The sequence below is a fragment of the Fundulus heteroclitus genome, chromosome 23 (assembly GCF_011125445.2).
Source record: "Fundulus heteroclitus isolate FHET01 chromosome 23, MU-UCD_Fhet_4.1, whole genome shotgun sequence".
NCBI classification, from domain to species: domain Eukaryota; kingdom Metazoa; phylum Chordata; class Actinopteri; order Cyprinodontiformes; family Fundulidae; genus Fundulus; species Fundulus heteroclitus.
In genome coordinates, this window is record NC_046383.1 from 27,505,233 (window position 1) to 27,511,986 (window position 6,754).

Consider the following 6,754-nt stretch of genomic DNA (forward strand, 5'->3'; position numbering starts at 1 on the left):
TCACCTAGGTAGTGGCTACTATATGCTGTCCAGCTTTGTCTGATTAGTGCTCAGAGAGAAAGTCCTCGCTCTCTCTCATTCTCTCTCTCTCTCACGTTAGGATTACAGTGTTTTCTACTTTTTTTTTTTTTTTTTTTTACCAGCTAAGCAATCCCTGCATGAGGCTGAAAGCTCAACACAGCATGACCTCATTCTCCAAAAACAGGGAACCAAATGGCACAGCAGTCACACAGAACACACAAACCTAAGTTTAGACTGCAAGAAGAAAGGATTATGGTCGTTTTTAGCTGCAGGGAGACTCACTCAAACACAATGAGTGACACACAGGTCTCGGCATCATCAGGTCAGACTCCGGCGGGCCGGAGGACCTCGGCACACTCCTCCGGGTCAGGACGAGGAAGCAGATGAGGAAAGAACTGTGCCAGTCACTCATCTCCTGGCAGCTGTATGCCTTTCTCCCACAGCTGAGCTCAAAAACACAAGTTGAGAACCGCAGTTTAGATTATAGGACTGCACTGGAGAAGCTGCAATGCAAATCTTGTCGGATTATTGCGTTTTTTTGTTTTTGTTTTGTTTGTTTGTTTTTTATTGTTGCTGAACAGTCTTAGTTAACCAGCTTGACTGTATAAGCTTTTCCAACTACTGCAAGGATGAAGTCAACTAGTTAAGTTAAAAAAAATAAACTCGAGCTTGTTAGGTTGTTTTAAATTTTGATCAAGATCTGTTTCTAATGACCCCTCTGTTCTCCATAGAGTGAGCAGACGCGCATTTCTTCTGAACCAATGCTTCTGAAGTCTTTCAGCTTCCAGCCCACAAAATAATGCCTAGCAACAGCAGCTCTCTCTGTTTAAAGTATGCAAAATGTGAGCCAATTAAACCTAGACTTAACGACTTCAAAACAAGCCTCAACAACCAACAACATCATATTTATTTCTTCATGCCATCTGCCTTTACCTCTTGTTACGATCATGGCACATTATGACATATGCAATCATTTTGTACCTATATAATATTTCTACAAAATATTTCAAGATACTCATTTGGTGTTTTCTGGCCCAATATAGTGACGTGACCAAAACTTAAAGAGGTCTGTTAACCTAACATACATACTTTTGAAAGAAGTTGAAGTACCCAGAGAAAATGCATGCATGTACAAAAAAAAAACAGGCAAACTGCACTTATATAAACATTTGCAACATTTTATCCTACTTTTAAAGACACTGGATCATTGTTAGAGAAAAATAACTCAAGAGAGCAATAGCATAATGTGTAACTGCATCTGTTGAATGTCTATTTGAGAACAGCTCAAATATGTTTTTTGTTTTAGTTAATTATTCTTGTAAAGATAAAATGAGAGAAAGTGATGGAAGCTGAAGCATCTTTGTTGCTATCTCTCACTACTTTGGTGGTTTTTAACGTCAGGTTTTCAAATGCGATCCAAACATAAGCACATGTGAAAAACTGCATCGGTATTTGCTTGCAAACTGCGAGGATATTCTTTGCAAAAAAGTTGCCCCCATGAAATCTGGCACCAGTGTAATTTATCTTTGTAGCCCAGGATACTTGTGGAGCTGGTTTAACCCAACTATCGAGGGAGAACAGCAGCAGAACACAAGAGCTGAACACTGAGCACGCAGTTATCTCTTGTACCTAATTTCACCTGCATTAGTTCTGCTAGACGGGGTGTAGGGTTTGAAAACACCCTGCAAAACGGAGATATGTGTATCTCCTTTTGTCTCCGCAACAACAGCAGGGCGAGGCGTGGAAACCGGTTTCCTTCAGTTATGGATGGAGCGTTCACACGAGGGGGATAAGTTGAACACACTAAAACAATTGCTGGAACTTTTTGGGCTGAAACAACAGCATATGCTGTATATGTGGTTAAAAACATAACGCTAAGCACTATTCTAAACCCAAAACAACTCTGATTGTACTGTCTAAATATTTCAGATTCCATACTGAGATCAACTTTAGGTCTGCTGATATAAAGTTAAACATCCTAACCCACTGATGCCTACATAGGTAACATGGGACAATCAAAACCATATCCACATCTCATCTGAAGATCTTTAGTAATAACTGATATTTAAGCTCATACCAAGTATTGACCCTAGTAAACAATGCTACAGCGTTGCTTTTGGATGCCTTTCATGTTCCAGTCAACCCAGACTACCAGAGATTATTTATTTATTTATTTTTGAACATGTTGAAAACATTCTTGCCATTAACGTTGCACTTAAGACATTTCATATATGCCACACACACACCACTGCAGCTAAATGTATGTCAGAGGTTTACATGTTGTAGCAATGATCCAATGACGTTAGTTAATCTCATGTTACACTAAGCAGACGTTTTGTCTGGACTAATGAAGTTTTCCTCACCTCAACATGCCAAGCGCTTGAAGCGGACCCAACAGAAGGGCGGCCTGACCTATCAGTTCAACTTCTAATTATTTGACCGCTTGGAGACACTCATAAACTGTGTGTAGGGCACTTACCTTTCAGCCCCAGATGGTCATATGATCATGATGTATGATGATAAAAAACCAACATGAAACTTTGATAGGAAAATGTAACTTATCTTGTCCTAAGATCAAGATTTTGAACATGTGGTCTTAACACCAATCTTAAGACCACAACCTGTCTAGGGTACCACAACACTTTCTAAACCTATGTAAACCACATTTTTTAGATACACTGTTTGTGGCAAGATAATCCAGTGCTGAATTCAGCTTTGATAAAAGTATACAGTTATAAAGATATTTGTGCATACAAAAATAAAATGATTAACATTTATACCAAATCACCTAAAGGTCTTTTTTTTTTTAATTTTTTATTTTGTTATTTGGCTTGGATGCCTTTACATCTGCCTTTGGTTATTAAGCTGAACGTTGTAGTACAGTTTTGTTTTGTAATGTATTATCATTAGTCTTTTTTTAAGTTTTCTCTGGCAAACTTAGATTAAACATTTAAATTTAAAACCGTCTTTACAAGGTTTAGACAGTACTATTAATTCCATACTTTGGATAATAGGATTGAAATCCAGATAACATTATTATGTCTACTAACTGGATCCACCATAAACATACAAACACAAGCTGCATTTCTTTAAAGTTTAAACAGCTTCTGCAGGTGTTGGGATAATACTATAGCGCATCTAAGAGGAATAAAGTAACTTAGGTTATGCAACATAACATGGTTTATTTTCACATTATTTGCCACTACTGATGCCACACATTTGAGCCCGTGGAGTACAAAGGGTGAAGTTAGTTTTGATATTAGCGTGCAAACATATTTAATGAATGTTAATAATATTTAATTTGCAAATATCACATGGCTGGTTGCCTATTACAAAATCTAATTCTTATATTCATGTTTGGACATGATGCCATGTGTGTGACTTACCATCAGTTTACATATAATCTCCATTGAAACGTTTTCATGATGGAATATTTCAGAAATTACCCACTTTAAATTCCCTTTGACAGTTTTTCTGGAAAATGAGCTGCAACCCAAAGCGCAACATGAATCTTTCTCAGGAGCAAACTAGCTGTATAGTTAACTGGTATGGGACAAGACTCTACCAGAATTATGCTGAAAACAACAGCTTTTGACTACAAATATTTTTCCTCATGGGAGGAGGTGCCCTGTTTGCAGGTTTAGCTTGTGATAAATACTCCACATCTATAGCTTCTTGGTGCAGTAGTTGAATTTATTCTACTGTGAGGCCCTTTAAGGATAAATAAGGTTTATAGAGAGAAATGCTTCCTAAGCTGAGAGGAGAAAACAAAAGCTTTGTTGTGTTTTATTATCTTTGTTTTCTTTCTTGAAGTCTTTGCATTTTCCAGCATACATAAGTTGGTCACGTCTGTAGACCCCACTACCAAAGCTGAAAGCGGTACATTAGTCTTGCACTTCAGCTCTTTGCACATGCAAACAGATGCTCCCTGTTGGCTTACTTAGGACTGATGAAACTCTGGTAACGTGTGTATTGCTGCAAATACCAATAGCCTGATATCCATCCAGTATTGATTAAACTCAACTGTTTTTTTTTGTTTTTGTTTTTTTTTTACGTTTGTACATAGCTGGTAGCTTTGAGTTTGCCGGGTTGTTTAAGACGCAGGGGAAGGAAATGGTTCTGTGCTGTCTGGCTCAGCTCTCAATGTCAATTATAGGGTTGCTTCTTCTAACTTATAATAATAATAATAATAATAATAATAATAATAATAATAATAATAATAATAATAATAATAATAATAAGCTAAAAATTATCCATAGAGTAGGAATTTGGGTTGTCATAAGATTTGTATCTCTAACAAACAAAAAATTTGCATAATGGCTACGCTGCAGTTCAAACTTAATTCACACTGATGGCTACGAGAACAATAATATGTTACCAAGACAAATACAGCTCCTTCCAGAGTTATAGACACGCCTGGTAAATATGTGCACAAAAACCTTAAAAGAAATGGTTGTACTGAACCTAAGGTGTCAACTCAGTTCTGTAACCATGAGCTGTTGGGGTACTTTTTCTCGTTTATCTGACTGATCATTCTTCTCTCTGTGTGCGACAAGCTAAACTTAAATCCAGACTTGTTGTTCACTGCTCCAGTTGGTTGAACCTTTTAGTGACCGACCAAGACTGTAGATTTATCGAGGTTTAGACAAGTAAATGTACATGTTGCCATGTTCTAAGCTACCTTATTTGATTGTTTTTTTTTTTTTGTTCTTTTTTTTACCCTTTTGAAGAGAACTGCATCTCTGTGTGGCTCATTATAGTCTCTACACCACAGGGAAACAAAAAGTGATAGATTTCTAATGTAAAGTTCTGCGACACTGATCAAATTTAAAATGTAAAGCATAATTCGAAAAATTAAACAATTGAGTTCCATAGAAAGTTAGGAGGTTGCAGCTAAATGTCAAAAAGAATTATAACTTAATTTGTGAATTTTCCATACACTAAATATATGTACTGAAATTAAAGGTTGTACCTTTACACAGTTTTCAGGATGAGTAAGGCTTTTTGCACATCTTTGCCAGGGGTGGCAATAAATGTGGCGGGCACTGTAAGTGTTGCTCACTGATATATGTTGAGATAAAAGATTTGTTACAATAGAAAACACCGCCAACAACAAAACAAAGTCAAATCTAGTGCAGTTAAACTGGATTAGTTTTTGTTTCTGGCTAGGTTTCACATTGCCCCCCACTTCTATTAGTTTTTACTGCTATCTTCTAATGAGCTCTGAACAATTTATTACAAAAACACAAAAACAAAAAAAACATGCAACTCTGCTAATTTGTACAGTCATTTCAAAGATCCCTTATGATATTTACTGTAACATACTACACTAACACATTTTACGTGGAACCAAAAAGGTGTTGATGCCTCTTTGGCTGTAAAAATGTCTGCTATTTTCATGACTGGGTTTAGAAATGAGCAAGAAACTTAAAGCGCACTTTGATATAGTTTTTTTTCCTTCATCCTGCTAGTGTCAGCAGCGTAAGAAGATGGCTTTTGTGTTTGCTGATAGTATCACGCTTAGTTTTTCTCACACTGAGCCACTTGGTTCAGGATGTGGTGGAGAAGGTGTTATAGCACGAGTCACGTGAGTCCTGACTTATGAAGACTCAGCATTTTCTGGATGCATAACCTGGGTCAAACCAAAATGTGAAGTCGCAGCTAAATCCAGTTACTTTGCGGCTTTTCAACGAATTTTACAACTCAGTGTATGCCATTAGTCCTCTTTACAAGGCCACTGGGTTTAAAGTCGACAGCATCCCACTGCCTCTGACCCTGTAGATAGAGCAGTAAACCTTCGATCAACAAGTTCGGCTGCGATCCTTCTAAAAAAACTGCATCTCTGAAGGTCATTCAGCCTGCATTGATGATAACCACACCAGCTAATTCATCCCTAATCTGGCTCCAACATCCTTTATATACGCTGCTTGCTTACTGGTTCTAAAGCACCTTTCTGCTGTAGAGTCCCGCTCACGTGACAAAGTTGCTTTATTCTGAGTATCTATCTAAAAAAAAAAATCTCAGTGGTCCACAAACACCGTGTGTCGACTAAACAGCAATTGCAGTTATTGAGTCAGTTTCGGTACGTCCATATATATCTAACAATCTATAAAAATGACAGTACAGAACAGCTTGAACAAATGCCTTTGAGGTGTTTTGTTTAAATTATGCAATCCCATTCTGAGTTCATGTAAAGTTGGTGAAAATACAACAGCTGTAGAACAGCTATTAGATGAAGACAACATGAGATGTTTAGGGTAGAAAAAGGGTGAAAACATCTGGCATTAGAGCAGAACAGTTTAAATCGTCTGTCTTCATGCTTTAACAGCTATTGCATCCTAAGTTTAAATACTCTATACCAGGGGTCACAAACATGGCGCCCGTAGGCACCAGGTAGCCCCCAAGAACCACATGTGGTGCCCTCAAGCCTGTTCAAAAAATAGCACAACCCACCAGTGAGTTGCATTTAAAATGCTATTTAGTCAGTTGCTCTTCCTTTTAAATTATACTTGTATTTAAAAAAGCATTAAAAACATATTTAGATTACATGAAGTTAAGGTGAGCTCTGACTCTTTATTTCAATGGTCAGTACTGGTGGCCCTTCGTATCACACAGTACCAGTGAAGTAGCTCTCAGTTTCAAGAAGGTTGGTGATCCCTGGTCTATACAGCTGTTTGTCGGTTTTAGTAACATTAATGTTTAAAAAGACTAAAACAATGATAATACAAGTCAA